Consider the following 21,761-nt stretch of genomic DNA (forward strand, 5'->3'; position numbering starts at 1 on the left):
CTCATCCAAAACTTTCTTATTTCAACACACTGCCAGCTGTCATCTCATTCAGTCAACCTGGAGGCCAGCTACAACTGCACGGCTACACTTCCTGCTCCACTGATCCATACATCCATTTATCCATCCAACCTTTCATCCATCATCCATCCATCCGTCCTTTCATCCGCCCATCCATCCATCATTCATCCAACCATCCATGACTTCTCCAGCCATCCATCCATCTATCATGACTTCTACATCCATCCAACCATTCATCCATCCATCCCTCCATGACTTCTCCAGTCATCCATACGTCTATCTATCATTAAAACCTTGCATCCATTATCCGTCCAACCATGGCTTCTCCATCATCCATCCATCCATCCATCCATCCATGACTTTTTCATCATCCATCCATTAATTCATCCATCCATTCATCCATCCATCCATCCATCCATGACTTCTCCATCCATCCATCCATCCATCCATCCATCCATCCATCCATGACTTCTCCATCCATCCATCCATTCATCCATCAATCCATCATCCATGACTTCTCCATCATCCATCCATCTATTATCATCCATCCATCAATCTATCTTTTCATCCATCCATCCATCCATCCATCCATCCATCCATCCATCCATGACTTCTCCATCATCCATCCATCTATCCATCATCCATCCTTCCATCCATCCATGACTTCGCTATCCATCCATCCATCCATCCTCCTCTGAGTCCGGTTATACAGAAAGTCTCCACCACTTTGTCTTTTTGGGCAGAGTTTATGATTTTCCACTAACAACTGGCTCCTCTGCATTACTTTGGTGAAGTGAAGATTGAAGGGGTTGTGGAGCTCGTCTTTGAGATTATTTTGAAGGGCTTCATGAAAAAAAAAAATCACAAAAAAACCACATTCTAACATGTAATTTTTGCAATAACAAAGAAACAAGTTCCATGTTAATCTCCCCAGAGGCAAAAGGAATTGTTTGTTTTGTGGTGATTATGAAGTGTTTTCACTCGGTTAATAAGGCTAAAACAGTGAAATGTGGATCTCCAGGGAAGAAACTGGGTAAAGAGGAACAGTTTTCATCCTGGGGATGTTTCATTATGTAGTTTTCGACTTAATGATTGCGCTACAGGGAGCTCAAGCAACATTTAGACTCCCAACGGAGGTGTCCCTTAATGCCACATGAAGGAAAACCATCATAGCTTACTGGAGCTTACACACTTTAAAGGTACAGTACTGTATTTCCAGCTTCAGTCCAGATGTCTCATGCTGCAGGAATACTGACTGACGTTAACAGGCTCACTGCCTGATTCCAGTAGACAGTCCGGTACGGTGATCTCACAGGTTTGGTCAAAGCTCGATGGGCCAGCCACACCCTCAAAATGGAAACGCCTGCTCAGCATCCTTGAAGATTTTGACATTGCTTAACTTCTGTTGCCTCTCACTCCCCTGTTACTCATCACATCACCAAACACACCTGGCAACATTTCAGTCATGCTACTTATCTGCAGAAGAAGTTTCAGTTTATCCTCAGGTGCTAACATTTGCATAAGAATTTAGATATGCTTTTAGATATTGGTTCATCTGCAGAGAGAATGAAAACTTCATTCCTCATAGCTGCTGAACACCCAAAAGATCGAACTTTTAAATATGTATATACAATGGGGGAAATAAGTATTGAACGCATTAACTGTTTTGTCATTACATTTATTTCCAAAGATGCAATTCATGTGACATTTCTTCCAGACACTGGTATTAACTCAAATAATCCACACATGAAAAGAAATCACAACTTTCAAATCCATAAATAGTGATTATGTGGAATTAAGTGCAATAACACAGGAAAAAAGTATTGAACACACCATGGGAAAGCTGTATAGTTTGTCAAGGAAAGGCACCATACCATCTCACACCTGAAAGTAATTAGTCTTTGTGCTTCCTAGAAGTGCAAACCAACATCAGCTGGGTTAGTGCTCATTGATGGCCCTATAAACAGGTTGTTTTTTCACCAAGTAGTCAAACAAGACACATCTCATGATGGGTAAAAGCAAGGAGCTCTCTCAAGACCTTCGCAGCCTGATTGTTGCTCAGCATCAGAATGGAACTGGTTACAGACTTATCTCAAAGAATCTGAGTATTCCAGTAAGCACCGTTGGGGCCATTATCCGCAAGTGGAAGAAGCATCACCTTATCATCAACAGGCCGCGCACAGGAGCTCCTCGCAAGATTTCTGACCAGGGAGTCAGAAAGATGGTCAGAAGAGTTCTCAAAGAGCCAAGGACCACCCGGAAAGCACTCCAGCAAGACATGGAGGCAGCAGGTACAAGTGTTACAGAGAAAACGATAGGCAATGCACTCCACCGCCATGGCCTCTATGGACGCTCAGCCCGCAAGACTCCGTTCCTCAAAAAAAGGGATGTTGAAGCTCGTCTAAAGTTTGCTAAACAGCATCTGGATAAGCCTGTGGAATACTGGGAGAATGTTGTCTGGTCAGATGAGACCAAAATTGAACTTTTTGGCTGTCATACTACACACCATGTTTGGAGGAGAAATGGCACTGCACATCACCCAAATAACACTATACCAACAGTGAAGTTTGGTGGTGGAAACATCATGGCATGGGGTTGTTTCTCATCTCGTGGTACTGGCAGACTTCATGTAATTGAAGGAGCAATGAATGGAAACATCTATCGGCAAATTCTTGAGATGAACCTCCTGCCATCCACCAGGATGATGAAGATGAGACGGGGCTGGACCTTTCAACAGGACAACGATCCGAAGCACACGGCAAAGTTGACTCTCGAATGGTTTAAGAAAAAGAAAATCAATGTGTTAGAATGGCCCAGTCAATCACCTGACTTAAATCCGATCGAACATTTGTGGAAAGAACTAAAGATAAGGGTTCACCAGAGGGCACCAAAGAATATTCAGGATTTGAAGACAATCTGTGCGGAGGAATGGGCAAAAATCACACCTGAGCAGTGTGGGCGATTAGTTCATACATACAACAAGCGTCTGGAAGCAGTCATTGCAAACAAAGGCTTCTCCACAAAGTATTAAACGAGTCTCAGATAGTGTGTTCAATACTTTTTTCCTGTGTTATTGCACTTAATTCCACATAATCACTATTTATGGATTTGAATGTTGTGATTTCTTTTCATGTGTGGATTATTTGAGTTAATACCAGTGTCTGGAAGAAATGTCACATGAATTGCATCTTTGGAAATAAATGTAATGACAAAACAGTTAATGTGTTCAATACTTATTTCCCCCATTGTATGTAGAGATACAGTTGTTAATGGCTTGAGGAATATATTCTGTTCATGTGTCTTCTCTTTAACAACGTTGGATTTCACTGGGCACGATGCCAGCTCACTATGGGTGAAGACGAGAGTGCAGTACAGACAACACACTCTCTAACACTCTCACCTGGAATGCAATGGACCTTTGGCTAAGCCCCGCCCCATTAGTGACTGTTACTATCTCCTCAAAGCCATCGCAGGTGACTGCATGATTTTATCTTGGCGAACTAAGAACAATGTAGATGTTTTCTAGAAGATGGAACGGTTCCAGCAGTTGCAAAATGCAGGGCCTAGTCTAAGACAAAGACAGATTCCCATCAGATAAGCTGCATGTTTTGTTTCTGTTGCCAAGCAAACAACAAATGTTCAGAATGTCTCTGAGCTCCAGGAAGTTTGCACTCGGGGGCAGGAATTCACCAGAGGTCAAGTTAGAGTCACCGATCAACCTAAGGCACAAGTTATTGGCCTGTTGGAGTGAATGGGGTTTCCTGGAGACCCTCTGTCTTCATCGATTTAGGGTTTTCCATTGACCTCGCATGTTTTTCTGGAAAACCAAAGAACATGCAAACTCCACACAGGACACCCTGGCCAGTAGTTGAACCCATGACATTCTCACTGTGAGGCAGGAGGACGAACCACTGCTCCATCCATTGAACTTGGTATCGATTTCATTCTTATTCCGTTTCATTCTGAGGGCGTCTTTCAAGCGCAACCCCCGGCGTTGACGAGAAGTTGGCGCCATTTGGAGAAAAATGCCAGAGAGCTTTGATTCAGTTGCTACTAAGTGCCTTCTGAGAGCGTTTGCGTGATTTCTTCCCGGTGACTCCGGGTGCAAATGCACTCGTGCCACTCCATAACGCTTGCTGACTCGGAGCAACATCTGGCCTCGCTCGGAGCCAAGTCGGGGTTTTTATTTTGGACGAGTCAAACGACAAGTCGTACCGCGAGACACTTCATCCATCAGCACTCCATAAAAGATGAGCCGATTTCTTTTTGTTGTGTCATCATGGTCGATTTGATCATCTGGCGAGGGAAGCTGCTCGAAAACCCCTGATAAACCCTGAAAGTTTCCCTGAGGAGATATTCTTGGCACGTTGGAATAGGAGGCGAGTCTGGCACCGACCCATGGCGAGGAATATCCCATCTGGCCTTGAGAAGGCAGAGACGAGCCGGAGCTGGTCGCCGGGGAGTCGTCTGAGCTACACTGCTTCGCCCGCCGATTCCTGCTGAGAGCAACACACAGACATTTGATTTTAAAGCAGAGCAGTGGCTTTACTTTAAACCTGTTTTTTTTTTTTTTTTCCCAGTTCCTGGGCCGAAGCTGGAAGGCAGAATAAATCCGTTTAAATTTCATGCCTGTGTAAAGGACTGGCTGTAGCTGTGTGCATCTTTTTTCACCTTTGATATTCAACATAAAGGAACCTCTTTATCTGATAGATTGAAATAAGGCAGCAAAGAACAGGGCGGAGTATTCAAAGAAGGTCGAAAGTCTTTATTAACAGTGGGAGAAGAAGAGAAGTGAAATATGGGAGCAACGTGTTCTGTCACAAGAGTTGGGGAGACGAAAGCAGCCTCGGGGCGAACACGACCAAATGTTGATTTATGTAATAACCCTCCTTCCAGCCAGTGTCACTTTCTGTTGCACTGCAGGCGAACAATCAAAGATTTAACACACCCGCTGCCTCCCACGCACACTTCAAGACCGTGTGCGCACACATACTGTTTGTACAGGAGACACAAAACTGCTGGCATCCTCTCAAATGGGCCAAAGGACAGACGGAAGCCGGAGAATCAGAAGGGTTATTAGGAGAACTTTCAGTTGTTGTGATTTGTTAATGCAGCAAAATCAAACCAGATATGTCTGTTTGTTCCTCTTCTTTACCGTTTCACTGATAGACACTGTTTTTTGTCTGTCTTGTTGGAGCCTTCCAATTAACGTAATTGATAATTAACAGTCTCGATCCTTAAATTTCATAAATCAATCAATCAATCAATCAATTTATTTTTGTATAGCCCAGTATCACAACAACAGTTGCCTCAGAGGGCTTCAAGATGTTACATTTGTCGGTAAAAGTAAAAACAGTGAATAAGCATAATGGTAATATGTCAATATTTACAGTAACGAGACAGAACGAAGCAACCACCGCCTTCGACCCTCACATCCGGCAAGAAAAAACTCCAAAAACCCAGTGGGAAAAGAAGAAATCTTGGGGAGAACCACAGTATGGAGGGATCCCTCTCCCAGGGACGGACAGCTTTGGCAACAGCGAGCATGAGACAATAAGAACTAAAGCCTAGGACTATGTTGAGGACAGTCCGTTGGACGGTCCAGCACAAGAACCACGGATCCCAGCAGTAGAACCGAAGCCAGTCCACGGGCAGGACCGACAGGGGTGTCCTCCCGGTCCGGACGGAGCTTGTTCGTAGGCCCTCGTAATAGTGGAGTCAGCAACTGAAACTGGAGAAGACTCCCCCTCGAAGGGGGGGAGAGTTGAGCACTCACCGGCTGTGATTACATGGCCCAAAGTTAATCTGACTACATTTACACCATATAAACACTGATCATATTTGCACCGTAGGATTGAAACTGAGATTTCATCATGGGGGTGGTTTACTCCAGGGTTTGATCCGATCATAGTCCATGTAAACACCACAATGGGGATATTTCCTCCAGTCTGACTTCAGGTGACCAAACCGTATCCTGTGCTCCTCTCTGCCTGATTACACTTTTAACCAATGCGTATTGTAGTTTCAAAAATTATGAAAAAACGAACCACAAGCGTAGTGACTCTGCTGAATTCCATTTTAGATCCTAGCGGGCTTCTGGTTCTCTCCTCATGTCATCGACCAGTGCAAAGCATTATGGGATTGATTTGATTGAAATTAATCGGATCACATCTTGGTTCATGTAAACCAACACAATATTCTGATGACTTTATTTAGTGTTCATGTAAACGGGTCAATCTGATTGTCTAATCAGAAAGAATTCAATCTGATTGACTAAAAAGTGAACACAGCTTCAAATTGAAATCTCTGTTTACACAAAAATTGAAGTGAAAAGGCTTGTTATTACAGCGACCGTCAACTCTAACACTGCCAAGTCCAGAAGGATCTGGACCTGGACCAGGACCAGGACCAGGAGTCATGACACTTTGGAAGAAAACATTGTTCTGATTGTCTCTCTACTGAGCATGAGCTGGAAAGGAGTGTTTTCACCGTTTCCATGGAGACAGAGTCAGATTGTTTTTGAAAAATGGAGTCTTTCTTTCCTTGCGATGGAGTTAGTTCATTTTCAAAAAGTTCCACCTTAGGAGGACATTTGAAAAATGTTCATCTTCAGTGACTCTCAGCACTGTAATCATGTGAACAGACCTGCAAAACACAGAAAGTCTTCACTAGAAAATGTGAACGGGACCAACTTTTACACTGAAGGCTTGTCAACCTGCTTTTTTTTTGGGCCCGACCTTCAATAATTCACCCAGTTTTCAGACGCACATGCTTGCCGACAGTCATGGTCTCTGAACTTCTCCTGGAACATCGACTGCGGTTCTTTCATAACTGCTGCTCCTCGCAGTCTGCCAAACAACCAACACATTTATTTCACTTTGCGTTGAGGAGCGATTTCCCACCAAACACAACCACGACAGCAACTTATCACCATCTTACAGTTCCTCTGAAGTCCCAAAATTACAAAAATCTAGATACATCCAGGAGTTTCTAATGATTAACACGGTTGATGCCACCTCTAATCTCTGCCACACTTGGTACATTCCACTGAATTCACCATAAAAGGATCAAGAACCTCTTACTTCCTGTTTGGAGGTCGAGTCTGGAAGCTGCTGGAATGAACTCAAAGAGCATCACAAATTTTGGAAGGAAGTGAAGAAACGATGGAGACGAGGCTCTGTGAGTATCTCCTGGTGTCTGAGTCCAACATACAACTGTTTCAATGGCTGTACAGTGGTGACAGTGTTTCTGCAAACAAATGAACCAAACAGGTGGACATGCTAGGCTAGCAGGCTTAGCTTAGCCTAGCTTAGCCTAGCCTACCTTAGCTTAGCCTAGCCTAACCTGTACTGGATCACTATGGCTCCAACCTGAAACACATCAGGCACAAGCTGCCACCATTATGTTCTGTTTTCAAACTAGTTTAAGACCTGATTCAGAAAACAGTTCAACACGTTTTGGACTTTGTTTTCACTGGATTTGGACTTTTCTTAGACTAGTCTTGGACTTTAATTGGACTACTTTTGGAGTTTGTTTGGACTAGTTTTGGACTAGTCTTATACATTGTTTAAACTACTTTTGAATTGAATTTTCACTAGTTGCAGTCTATTTGTCCAAACCTTCAGGACTCTGAGACGTGCTACATGCTGAAGGCTTTCAGGGCTCACCCTCCAGTGGTGCTACAGAGAGCAGTGTGTCGACAGACGCTACATGTCCTGGACGACTGTCTCATAAATGGACAGTGAACGAAACAGAAGAAGAAGAGAGCGAGTCGGGTAAAGATAGCTTAAGATGGAATCAAAGGATCCGCTGAGGCTAAAAGACAAAGAAAAAAAAAATGGTTATTTGCTTTTTTTTTTTTTCCTGGAAAGATCTTTTGATGGTGTCAGCCTCCGATTGTTTCTTGGGTTTTTTTCAGGCCGCAGACGAGGCCCGTTCCATGACAGCACTTCACTGTTCAAAGGAGGAGGAAGCCATGACAGGCCTTTTATTTAAAAATCAGTCCTGTCAGCTTCTGAAATAATCTCTGACACAGTTACCTAATAGTTAACACGCTCGCTCCAAATCTCTGGAAGCTGCAAATAAGTTCACTTCGGCTTGAACTTGAAATTTGGTTTGACAGCAATTTAAATCTTACAAAATAGGACAGAGCACTCCTTTCATGTCTTCGGTCCCGTTGTGGCCCAAACTACAGTCTTGGCGGTGTTGTTTCAAATTTTATTTTTAGGTTTTAACAAAAGACAAGTCGGGGTTTGATTCATTTATAGCATAAAAGTTACTAAACTTGAGTGTTTACGTTGAAAGTGTATCGTCAGGCTTCTCTAAGGCAGCTGTGTGAATGTGACGGACGGTGTAGCGTGGTGGGGGCGGCTCCAGCAGCGGAAATGAAATCCATTCAGAAGACGAGTCATGCTTCATAAATGGTTTTTTTTTTTTTTTTTTTTTAATATCTTTTTACCAAACTGACCCATCAGGGCGGCCATTTGTGGCGCTCGGGGGCAGCTGGTGGGGATCGAGGGTCTTTCACGACAAAAACTGCAAAAATTCAAAATCTTATCAAGCCCATTAGTCTTGTTTTCGGTCACAACGTCTCATCCTAGTTGATGTAGGAAAATTTTAAGATAAAGAGACTAATTTCCTGATTTTAAATTCTTAAATCAAGATCTCTTTTCCAGTAAAATTTACTTGCTGCATGGACAAATAATTTCACTAGTTTTAAGAGTAATTGCCTTAAATTCTGTGAGGATGTCTTACATTTGGTTACCCTTTTTTTGCAGTGTGCTCAGGGGCCTGCAGTGCATATTTTTGGACTGTGGGAGGAAACCCACACACACATACCCAGGGAGAAAATGCAAACTCCATGGCTGGTATTTGAACCTGAACTTTCTCACTGTGAGATAAGGGGACTAATCACTGCTCAAGATCTGCACTGCCACCACTTCTTTAAAAGAGGATGAACCTTTACACTTTACACTTTACGAAAGGGGAGCCTAAATACAAGATGTCAACACAAATTTAAAGAAAATTACTCTTAAATGTGATGAAATTTTCTCTCCATGCAGCAAGTAAATTTTACTTGGAGAGATCTCGAGCTAAGAATTTTAAATGAACAAATAAGTCTATCTTAAATTTATCTTAAATCAAGTGAGATGAGACATTTTGACTGAAAACAAGACTTGGTAAGATTTAGAATTTTTCCAGTGTTTGCAGGGTAGCTACCTGCTGAAGCTCAGTACCAATAAGAGGACTTATTAAATGCCTTAAAGCCTGATTCAAGCTCCAAACAACAGCCATATGTGACGATACGCGTTGCCTTGAACCGCCTCTGCATCGACGCTCCTTCACCTCCGGCAGCGCTGAAGGCTCCAGGGCGCGACTGTGTCCGCAGTACAGAGTGTGAAGAACGCCGTGTCGACTGTAGAGCGAGGGACCGAGCTGTGCATGAGTGGATCAGACTGAATCACTTTTGGCAACTTGGTCAACGTTTTCCGTGACGTCGACGCGACACGCAAGGAAGTGGAGGAAGACACTAAAAGCAGAGTTTTCCCACTAAAACAGCCACATCAGAGAAGTGTGCGGCAGGTTAAGGCTGCAGCGGAGGACGTGACGCGATTCTTTTCTTGGAATATGGAGGGAAGACGCTCAGAAACTCCAACCCAGTTTCCACAGTTTGGCAACATTTCACTGAAAATCAACCAGCGAAACACGTTTCATACAAACTGTGAAGCTCAACTGTCATGATATGGTGGAACTACAGAACGTGTGCCACAGCGAATAGGAGCTTGAAATTTTAGATAATTGTGACCAATAGAAAACTTAACTGCTAGAAAAAAGCGGTTCCCTCCAGAAAAGGTTTGAGGCTCTGGCTGGATCGGAGCCTGATAGCGTCTCCAGACACGACGATCCCCGTCGCCTCTTCAGCAGCAGCTCACGCTGAGGGGAATGAGGGTGGCTTCATTCTCACCTCGTTATTCGTCCTGACTGTGATTTTCTTTTTTTCCCCCTCCTTCTCTCTCGTGCCGTCACTGGAGGAATAATTAGAAGAGAGATTTTCTTTTGCCTAATGAGCGCTCGCCGTTCTGTTAACATCAAGGACAAAGATGTGAAGTTAGAGGTAAGCCCATTACATCCTCTATTGCGTCCTCTTATTATCTCTAAATAGAGTTTGGACAGCTGATTATTACAACAATTTATATTCCACCCTTCAGTGATGGCAGTAATCCTTCCAAAATTACCCGGCCAACTTGTGTTTTAAAGCGGTGGAGGGATACAGAGGAGTCCATCCTCTCTGCAGAAACGCTTTTTGTGGCCTGAAGACGTCCTAAAACGTGATTAGAACCAAATCATAAGGTAAAATACCACATATTTCAATTAAATACGACTGTTTTATGAGCTTGATGTAGAACCGATATTAATAATGCAGTCATCAAAGGGAACACTCAGCCCTGAAGCTTCTGCATTGTAAACTGTCCTCTGTTCTAATTAACGCTTCAGCTTCAAGGGTTTGAAGATGAAACGTCAAGATGCAACACTCGTTTGAACCGATGGCGGATCAAGCCTTTCATCCTCGGACTGCTGGTCTCATGCAGGTCTTCATTCAGTCCGCGGTGGAACATGTTGCTCTGCACTGCTCTGTTACTTGTGTATTAATTGTGTGGAAGTTTCACGCTGGTTCACTGCTTATCCACGCTGGTTGTTGCTCTCGATGTGGGTTTAGCGCTAAAACTGGTTCTTTTTTTTTTTTCACTTTATGTTCGACGTCGGCCATGTTTGTTTTTGTTTACCTCTGCTTCTGTGTTCCTCGGTCAGCTGAGAAGCTCGTTTCTTGATTGGCTACGTTTCGCTCCACGTCTGAATTCTCTGAGCGACGACTCGGGAGTCGCTCATGAAGATTTTTGGTCAACATATTGAACACGTTTAACAATTACGATTGTCGACCGCGACTCTTAACACACCTCAGACCGTAGGATGATCTTATAAAGCATGAGATCATCTGGCTTTTGCCACCTTGGTGGAGAAAATCAGAACAAACCAGCCCGATTATCTTCGTGTGTGTTTGTGTTCTCAACGTGAGGAGGATGGCGTCACCAGTGAAGCTGTTGCCAGTGATGAAAACGAGGCGGATCATTATTTTGGGTAATGGCTCGGAGAGCCCCCAGTCAAATAAGAAGCTTCCCAGCCCAGTCGTAAAACGGCCAAACAATGAAACTCCACAGCCGCCGTTCGGGACGCGCATTATTACACCTACAGAGAACATTAAAAGTGCTTTTAATGCCCATAATTATATTAAGATTTAATATAGTTTAGAAGTGAGTTGTTTTGAAGAGAAATGGGAGGGTTGGAGGTAATAATGCCAGATTGCTTCACTCGTCGCTTCAGTTGTTTCAGGCTCAGGAGTGGATCCAATCGAAATCGCTACCAACCCTGTGTTTTATAAATGAGCGAGCAAGCTTTACTTGCTGGTCTCTTTGTTTGATGCTCGTCTTTTCAGTAAAGCCTGAAGAATTCCAAAGTTTTTGACACAGCGGCTGACATTTCATTCTTTGACACAAATGTGATTCCAAAAATTATATTTATTCGCAAAGAAGCAAACTCAGCACACAGATTGTAAAGTTTGGGTGTGTGTGTTTGTTTTGAGTAAATGTAATCTTGGAATTTTGGTTTCATGGTGGTTTAGGCTCATCGGAGGCTGGTTTGATGCTGTTTTCTACTGGTTTGTTCTGGTTTAATGCAGGAATTTGAGTTCATTTTGGTTTTATGTTGGTTTATGGTGTTGTGATGCTCGTCTATACTGGTTTTGATGCTGATCTGTCATCGGAGTTCTTATCTTCTTCTTGATTTTGGTTTTGTTGGGTTTTCAGTGAATTTGCAGTGGCTATTCTTAGTTTCCTGCCATTGTGTGGTGGTTGGATGTTGCTCTCTGCTGATCTTTTGTCGTTTCTTCATGTTTCATGCTGTTGTTTCGCTCCGTTAACGTCGGTCTATGTTGGTTTCGTGCAGGTTTACGTTGGTTTAGCAGCGGTTTTTGTTAGTTCTCTGCGAGTGTGTGGTTGTCTGATGCTCTTCTCTGCTGTTCTGGCTTCGTGCTTTTGGTGAAACCAGCGTGATTCTTTATGTTGGTTTCCTGCTGTTTTGTGCTGGGCTGTCGGTCGTCTCTGTTGGCTGCTCTACGCTGGTGAAACTCTTGTCTTCTGTTACAAAATGACTGTATTTACTATTTTACAAATGGTGCTTCTTGACTTCTGTACAAACTGGAGAGGCTCCACAGGCTGAATGAAGTGACCCATATGAATAAATCACTTGTGTCGAAGCATGTGGCTGCGGCGGCGAGCCGTCCGCCCATCTGCTCGCTCTCTGTTGCTCTGAGAAAGAGGAAATTACCTGAAAACTGAAGAACATCTGCATCAGAGCGATGTGTGAGGCCGGTTGTTTTGTTCTGCAGGTAGATTACACGGCTGGCGGGTCAAACTCAACATAATAGCAGAAAATGCAACGACAGCAGGAGCAGCTTTTCCTCTTTGTTTTCCTGAAGTCGACCAGAACTGAATTATTTCGTGATTTTCTAACTACTAACTAACTGGGGAATGAGCAGAACACTGCACACTACATTTTTCATGATTTTCACGTGTTGTAATTGAATTTTAACTCATGATGACTTATTTAATGCTTTGCGTAATTAGTTCACTCCTCTGATTAAAAGTACAGTAGCACGAGACGTGAGTGACGCCAGACTGAAGGCATCGGACCAGGAAACGAGAGGCGTACTGTGAGTGTAACTGAGACAACCGGCAGTAAATCCTCACCGCCATGCCGCAGTTCTTCCAGCTGGGCTGTTTTCAGGGCTGTGATCGTCACGCCATCCGCTCTGTCCTTTCAACGCCACCGTGACACGAACAGTGTCCCAAGATGACGAGAAGATGCTACACGAGACAGGTTCATGCAGCGGAAATACGCAAGTGTGTTTGGAAACGACACTTTCTGGAAACGCTCTGACTCCATTGCTATGGTAACGAGGGAAAACGATACTTTTTGGAAACGCTCTGACGCCGTCGTTATGGTAACAAGATAAAGTGATACTTTCTGGAAACCCTCTGATTCCATCGCTATGGTAACGAGGGAAAACGATACTTTTGGAAACACTCTGACTCCGTCGTTATGGTAACAAGAGAAAGTGATACTTTCTGGAAACGCGCTGATTCCATCGCTATGGTAACGAGGGAAAACGATACATTCTGGGAAGACTGGCTCCGTCTCTATGGGGTCGGAGAACTGAAGCAACCTCAGGATGGTGTCAACCTTATATTGAACCACAGACTGAACTCCATCCAGGAAGCAGGAGACGATGCAGAGAAAAGCTTCCCAGGTGAACTCATTAATTGTCTGCCGATATGGATTATGGTAATGTGTTCATGGATGCACTCCGGTTGATGCACCTCTTACTGAATGAAAGTATCAATGGATTTTATTGTGAATCAGCATCTGTCGCTGGTCCCACAACAAGTAAGTGGCATTACCGGGTCTCCTTGTCCACCAAACAGCTCCAGTCCACAGCAATGATCTGTTAAAACCTACAAAGTCAACCTACAGACAGACCTTTTCCCAAATCACATCTGCTTTTAAAAATCCCCTCTGCTCCAGCGTCAGGTGTGTTCTACCAAGCTGTATAAATCTCAGGCACGCAGCACCGTCGGCACTACGTCTGTAATGCAAATCACTAATAAAACTGTCAAGGATTTATTGTTCAAATCCAACAAATGCAGTAATATCAGAGGTGGGGAATGCTGCAAAACTTCTTTTTTCAGCCCTCAGTGAAAATACATTGTTTTCATGAAAAGTTTTGCTTTTACACCAAAAACAATGGGCGTAGACGCCAACTTGGATTTTTAATATGGTGACCGCTGACTCTAAAACTACCAGGAGAATGTGGACATTTTCCTAAAGTTGTGTTTTCCACTTGCGTCCATGGAGACAACTTGAGGCGTTTTCAGAAAGTTGCATTTTCCTGTGTCCACGAGGAGAGTCGCACGTCTTTAAAAAAGTTGTGCTTTCCACATATCTGTGGAGATGAAGAATTTTCAAAAGGTTGCCTTGTTTCCCTGTTTATACAAAGACATAGAAAGTTTTCAAAAAAATTGCATTTCCTCCTCTCCATGACAATGAAGTCAAAGAACTTTCAGAAAGTTACATTTTCCTTTTCAGTGGAGACGACTTGGAGTTTTTTTCTGAAAGTTGCATTTTGCAGTTTTGAGAATGAGAGGGTCGGATGATTTTCCATAAGCTGTTGTCCCGTTTCCATGAAGACGGAGTCGCAGTGAATTCAGAAAGTTGCGTTTTCCCATTTCCACGAAGACAGTTGGAACAAATGTTTTTTTTCTCCCCCGTTTCCATGGAGATGGAGTCGGAGAACTTTTAGAAACTTGAATTTTTCTTCTGTTTCCATGGAGACGACTTGGAGCGTCTTGAAAAAGTCGCATTTTCCCCCGTTTCCACGGAGACGGAGTTGGAGCGTCGTCAGTGGCTCCTGTTGTTGTAATCGGACTCTCAAAATGATGCGAAGGTTTTCCATTTTCACCTCAATCCGTTTTCACATCAGCAAGGCCTCCTTCACCCCGCGGGGTTTCCATTAGTAAAGTTTAAGTTTGTTTTAAAGAGTCCAGAGTCCAGGTCTGTGTTTAGACATGAGATCAGGCCTGTTTTCATGAGTTTGGCTCCAGTTTTCTATATGATTTCTCCTTTATTTGCTTTCTGCGAGAGGCTTTTCATGGGTTTATGCCTAAAACAGCAATATGTCAGGAGATCTTGAGAGGTTCGAGGCCTTGACATGAGATTCTTCAGCCAATGGAATTACATGAATTTGATATTGCTTCATTCCTGCAGAAATATCCTGACATGATTTTTTTATTTTTTTAAATTCGAGTAGATACTGGACCGTCTGCTGCTTCTCAGAAAAGAAAATGTGGTTGAGGTAGAGCCGAGCATTGACAGGCAGACATGGAGTCAGTGTGCTTTTACCCTCCGTCGAGCCGGAGTTATGTGGAGCAACGCAATTTCAGCCTGAATTATGATTGACGGGAGCGGAGGAATGACAGGCATGCCTTATCTTTGCTTTGTGTTCTTTTTTTTTTTTCAGGCCGGGCGTAGAGGAGAAGAGGAGGAGGACTGAAGAGCCGGGGGAGGCGGTGAGTCATTAAACACGGGAAAATGAGGCGCTGATACATTCCGAATCATTTTAAGTCGGTCGCCGGCACGTGGAGTGCAGCACGGCGAGCGTGGCGCCGGAGATAATGCCAAATTGCATACATTTTAATGGGCTTGACAGCGAGGGATCAGAGAGTATTAATCCATAGCTTTGTCGCGGCCCGTTCCTGCTAATGTGGCTCTTTACCAGGCTATTATGGCCTTGCGCTCCGACACTGACAAATGGAGAGCAAATGGGATGGAGATAGCTTCTGGATTAACTTCACTGGAAAGACAAATGTGTGTCTCCACAGCGGGCCGGCGGGTCGGCCGGAGGTGGCAGGAGTTCCATGAACCGTGTCAGTATGTCGGTGACTTTGCTCAAATCTCTGCAGTTTGTTGTGTAGATCAGTGGTTCCAACCTTTTTCTGGAGGAACACAAAGCGAACCGTCATTAATGTTTCCAAGTGGAAATGGAAAGTTTCCATCACGCTTTGGGAGTCGGTTTATACAACTGCAGTGCTTGAAACAACAAAACTCAACTTTTTGAGAGTTGCTCCCAGAGTGGAACTTTTTGGGAACAATCCGTCTTGTCAAAGTTTAGAGTGTTTTGTTTTCCGTGCATGTTTGTGGCTTCATTACAGAAACGACCAATAGCGGCAACTCGGAGCCCAACATGCTAACAATTCTGTGCGTATCTTGCGTGTGCGGTGTGCATGTGCACGGCTGGTCGGCCGACGGCGCGGTCATAAAATACAGATTGCTGTGCTGCTATTTTAGCAACCTCGGGAACTCGCATATAACTCTGGAACCAGGAAGTGTGACGTCTTGCCCCGCCCACCGGAGTTGTTCTGTCCTGCAACTCTTATTTTGAAAGAGAAAAAACTTGACCAAGATATTTCTTGATGGAGATGACAGATTGTTTAAAGAGAAAGTTTCTTCACTGACAGGTAAAAGATGGGGAAGAGTTTTATTGTTTTATGGTAAATTTTGTACTGATTGCACCTTGAGTGTGTGTTTTCTGCAGCGTGTGTGTGTGGTTCCATTATGTTCCATTTTGTGTTGATTCCAAGTTAAAAAAAATGCTCTTAATCACAATTAATTACAGTCATATCTGCAATTAATTAGTTGCCAAATTTAAATGTATTGACACCACTGAGACTTGTTCACCATCTCATGACCTGCAGAGCTTCATCGTTACTCCCACAGTTAGTCGATCCGTGGTCCAGTTAGATTCATTTCCGAGGACTTGGTGGAACGAGACGCTCCGGACTCGACCCGGTCTTCCTGAAGGCTCTGTTCATTGTCTGCTGTCCTGGTTTCCACGGCCCAGAAACACTGAACGGCCCGGAGGTGGAAAAGACCGATTCAGGAGTGGAACCTGCCTCTCAGTGCAGCAGCTGGACAGATGGACGGATCACAGCTCAGGTTGTTTCTAAACTTAAATCAGTTGGTTTATATGAGCACTTTCTGACTGGGAGTGGTTGCGATCGCCTTCATCCAGACTCTTCTGTGGAAATAAGTTTCCTGGCTGTTTCCTCCTCGGTCCGGCGTGGAGGTGAAGGTTCCCTCTCTCTGAACCGGAGCCTCCCTGGCGTCCCGCTGAGCCCGCGGCCCTGGACTCCGGCCTGTCAGGAGCCGAGCTGCTCTGAAATGTGTGGACGTTTCTTTCAGGTGGAAACTTCACCGCATTGCCGGGGGCTCCGGCGGCCGGGCGGGGTGAGGGAGCTCTGAGGCGGCTGCAGGAGCCGTGACGGCGAGGCGGCCGGAGAGGAAGCCTGATGAATGTCTGAAGGCTGGAAGAAAAAAGAACCCGAGACACAAAGGGAGGCGGGGGTGAAAGGACCGCTGGAGAAAGTGAGAGAGGGATGCTTTGGTAGATTCCTGCCTTCGGCTGGAGCTTTGCTCCGAGTTACATCCTGATCATTTTCAGTCCCAATGAGTCTGATCGGCGAATCAATTCACCAGACTCACCTGACTCATCTGACACATCTATTTCCTCTCTTTGCCGGTTGGACAGAGTTCTGGTCTGTCGGATCTGGTCCACTGAATCGAGGAGCCGAAGGGAAAGCAGGTGAAAAACTGCTGGATCTGATTTCAAGGTTCATGTCGTGTTCAAATCGCCGCGCTTGTTGTGTTTTGAGCAGTTTTTTCATCGGCAGAGATTCAAGAAAACGGCACTACAACTCCACAAAGTCAGATGGTTTTTATCGAGAGATGGTGATTGAAGGACAGGCTGCAGTGGACGGAGACGCCGAGAGTTTCATCATTTAGCTCCGCTTCTGCCTCCTGGTTGAATTTGGATTTGTTCTTCATGGAATGAATCCACGTCTCGGTGGTTTCGATGCGGAGGAAGGAGTGAATCACTATCACTGCGTCGTCTGCAAATTTAATAATGCGTAGAATTTTAAAGCGGCCGGTGTGCAGGTGTGTGCAGCAACGACTGGAGGTGCAGCGAGGACGCAGCCTGGAGGGGAACCAGGAGCAGATTACCGGATATTTGATGAGATGGTACTGTTAGTTCCCAGCGAGATTCGCAGAAACGTTTTGAGAATTGGAAAACTTTAATTACGCTTGGGTTGTCCGTTTCCATGGCAGCAGGTCTTGGCGCCACTGATGAAACCGCCACTGATAGTAAATACACTGGATGGAGCTTTCCTGACGTCACCCACAGCGTCGTTTGAAACCGGATGTAAATGTGATTTTTCCAGCCTGTCACATGACCGCATCACATGAACAGAGGAGGCGCTGTGAAATAGAAGCAACAGGTGATTTATGTGAAAATCAGTCTGGCCAAAACGACACGGTTGTCGAAACTAGTGACAGAGACCAGAACATGTTCTGAAACCGGGAACTTTGTTTTACACTCTGAGAATCAGCATTTTTGAATGTGTTCCAATGAGACCCGGGCTCTTTTTAGAACCAACATCATCGCCCCCTGCTGGAGTTTCCTCGGAGTTACAGCCTTTTTGCACTTCCGCATTATCTTCATGTTTTGCCAGCGGAGGCTGGCGCTTGGAAAAAGCACCTTTCTGAAAACTGCTTCCGAGGTGGAACTTTTTGAAAATGTTCTGACTGCGTTTCCATGGAAACAAGGGGAAAATACAACTTTTTTCTGAAATGCTGCACCAAGTGCGCCACGGCTGGAGTTTCTGCACATGCTCAGTAGAGGGACGGTCAGAACAGTGTTTTCCTCAGGAGTGTCATGACTCCCAGTCCAGATTCTCCAGGTCCTGGTCCTGCTTCCAGTCCAGATTCTCCAGGTCCTGGTCCTGCTTCCAGTCCAGATTCTCCTGGACTTGGTGGTTTTATAGTTGAGTTTAATAACAATCCCACTTGTTCTGTCCATATGAATATGTGTTCTCGGTGTTTGTATTGAGGCTTCATTACAAAAACAACCGATAGCGCTGCTCGTAGCCCAACATGCTAACAGCACCGTTTCTGCCTCACAACGCCCTGTTCCCGCCATCATTTTCAAAACGTTGCCGTGTAAACACAAAACCTTTCTCAAACTAAACCACCGTGGCGTGAATGGCGCGTCAGTCGCCTCCTTCGCAATCAGAATTAAAGCAACGGCGGCGAAACCCGGCGTCCTGGGTGACCCCGCGGTGCGTTCACGGACCACTGCGGGGAAATTAGCGGCATCATAACCTCCAGCAGCATCGTCAGCTGGTCCCGCGGAGACGCGTCGAGACGTCTCTGTTTCATCATGTTCATGACTGCAGCGCTTCCTGCGCCGGACCCGACCGCCGCGCCGCGATGCCGGATTCAGCCTCATAAATAGTTGCATGTAAATTACCCCCGGGTGTTGATATTGACTCGCGCTCCGCCACGGCGGCAATAAAGCAGACTCTTCCCCCAACACATGCGAGCATCATGCACGCACACACACACACACACACACACACACACACACACACACACACACACACACACACACACACAGGCCAAAGCAAAAGTAATTTACCAGCTGCTTTCTAATGGGGCTTCATCTTTCAATATAAATGTTAATAATCTCTGATTACTCTCTGTGCTGCAGCGCAGGGCGCCGGGGCTCCCTTTCATGTGTTTTAGGAGAACTTTCCTTCTTTCGGAGTCTTTCTCTTCTCTCCTTTACTTTTGAATACAGACGTCAAGCGAAAGATTCCCCTCCTGTGTTTTTTCAGCGGCGAGATGCCTGCAGAAGCTCCTTTCTCTGCGTCGTTAACTCTCATTCTGTCTGAGTTAATTAGATTTTTTTTTCCTCATTTAATTTCCCTTTGCTTCATTATGATTTTTTTTTTTTCATTATTATTCTGCGCAATCCGGGGAATAAATACATAAATAATGCAGCAGGCAAGAGAAGATGATTAAAAGTCAGAGTATGAATGAGGAAAGCTGTCAACACTCAACACGAAAATGTCTTTTTTTTTTTTTTTTCTTCTTCTTTTCTGGAGAACAAACTCGAGAATGAAGTCGAAATCAGCGTTTTTGAAAAGAAGCAGTGCATGTTGCTCTTTATTCATATTGATGCAGCGTTCTCCATATCACTGCGTCTCACTGGCCGCCAGCCCAGAGCAGCATCACGCTTCACACCACGGAGTTTCTAGTGTTTTCTTCTAATCTTTAGATCCAGAGAACACTGATCGGTTCTCTAGCAGATGCTTGTGGAGAAAGTTCTCCGTGTTGCAGTGGAGCTGGGCGTCCGTGGTCAGAGAGACTGGATTTATGTCGGTCCAGCTGAATGGAGACTCCCAACCCCCCAACCAGAACCATGGTTTGAATCAATCAATCAATCAATCAATTTATTTTTGTATAGCCCAGTATCACAACAACAGTTGCCTCAGAGGGCTTCAAGATGTTACATTTGTCGGTAAAAGTAAAAACAGTGAATAAGCATAATGGTAATATCCTTCCCAACAATCTGTCCGTCCAGTGATTTTCTCTCTTTCAATCCCCAAAACCAACCAGAAGAGAACAAAGTCTGATCTGAGTCTGGTTCTGCAGGTTTCTTCCTGTTGAAGGGAATCTTTCTTTCCTCTCGTCTCTTCTACTCTCTCCGCTGGTTTTTCTCTGTAGAAGAGCCTTGAAATGACTGTTGTGTTCCGTAACGTAGAAATAAAGTGGAATTGAACTGAACTGGCCTCCAGTACCCAACAGGTCGAAGGGTCGAGACCAGATGATCGGTCTCTGGTCCTGCAGGTTGATGTTCTCCCTTTAAACCTGAGTGTTACAGACACCAAAACAAACACACAATACTGTTTAGATAATAGTTTGATTTCATCTTTGTCATGTTCACATGCTTGAAACATTGACTTTAGTCCAGTGATGAAACAAACTCTTCCAAGTTGTGGTTTCTTCACCACAGAAACGTTCTCAGTCAAGAACTGAAGTTCCTCACAGATCTGTTGGTAAAATCTGCATGTGAGCCTTCGCCTCTGCGTGAAAGTGAACCTGACTGACTGTGAAAAGCACGCTGAGACTGCTAAAGAAAAATAAATTAAAAAAAACATCTCTATGTGGGTGAAATCCACTTTGCTTTCATTGTGTTTGACCTGCCGACTGAACACACTGCAGGGTTTTAATCCAGGCTGAAGCGTGTTCAGGCGACTGGGCGCACACCGCCCGACTTTTCTCTTTCGCTGACGGGTTTGACTCCAACACAAAGAGAAGTCCTGGCGGCGGCCGGGAGACGCTGACATTTATCAGATCCCCGGCTCCTCCCGGGCCCCGGAGAGCACTCCAGCAAAATGCAGCTGTTAACATTCATATATGGAGATTGGGACTGGAGTCTATCGCAGGTACTGGAGCTGCGAATCCGTCAACGCCGGCCTTCAACCACGGGAAATATATTCATAAAAGAAGAGGATAGAACATGAGAAAACACACACACACGTGTGCTTCAAAGGCATCCCTGTCTCACATGAAGGACACACGTGAAGGACGGCGATTGGACACACAACAGATCAACTCACACACCTTTCTGTTCAAGACACGGCAAATAATCACCATGTCGACGAGTGTTCCTGCGCGGAACACACACACACACACACACACACACACACACACACACACACACACACACTCATTTGAACGTCGAGGTGGTCGAAGGTATTGAAACATCAAAGAGAAATGACGTGAAAAAAAACACACTTCAAACAATCAGATACAAAAACCAGCCATAACATTATGACCAGCAGGACAACATACAGCTGATGTATTTAAATTAAGGCTGAGGACCCACTGGTTTACTGTAACATCTATCGTTTTTTATTGTTTGTCTGATTTTATGTTCCTTGACTGCTGTTTTTATCGTCAAGTTATTTTTAGATTTATGTACAGCACTGTGACTGAAGGTGCTTCATAAATGAGCGTATTAATGTTAACAGTCATGATGACAGCTGACTGTTCAGAATGAATCTTTTAAATTCACTGGTAAGATCAGAGGCAGAAGCTGTTCTTCAGAGTGGAACAAGCAACTTTTTCCTCAGCAACTCCTGGTTTCAGTGGAGAAAATCCAGGAAATGGTTTCAACCACAAGTTAATTAAATTCTGAACCGGATTTCCAATAACCTTGACTGTCGTCA

The sequence above is a fragment of the Salarias fasciatus genome, chromosome 15, assembly GCF_902148845.1.
Source record: "Salarias fasciatus chromosome 15, fSalaFa1.1, whole genome shotgun sequence".
In the NCBI taxonomy this organism is placed as follows: Eukaryota; Metazoa; Chordata; class Actinopteri; order Blenniiformes; family Blenniidae; genus Salarias; species Salarias fasciatus.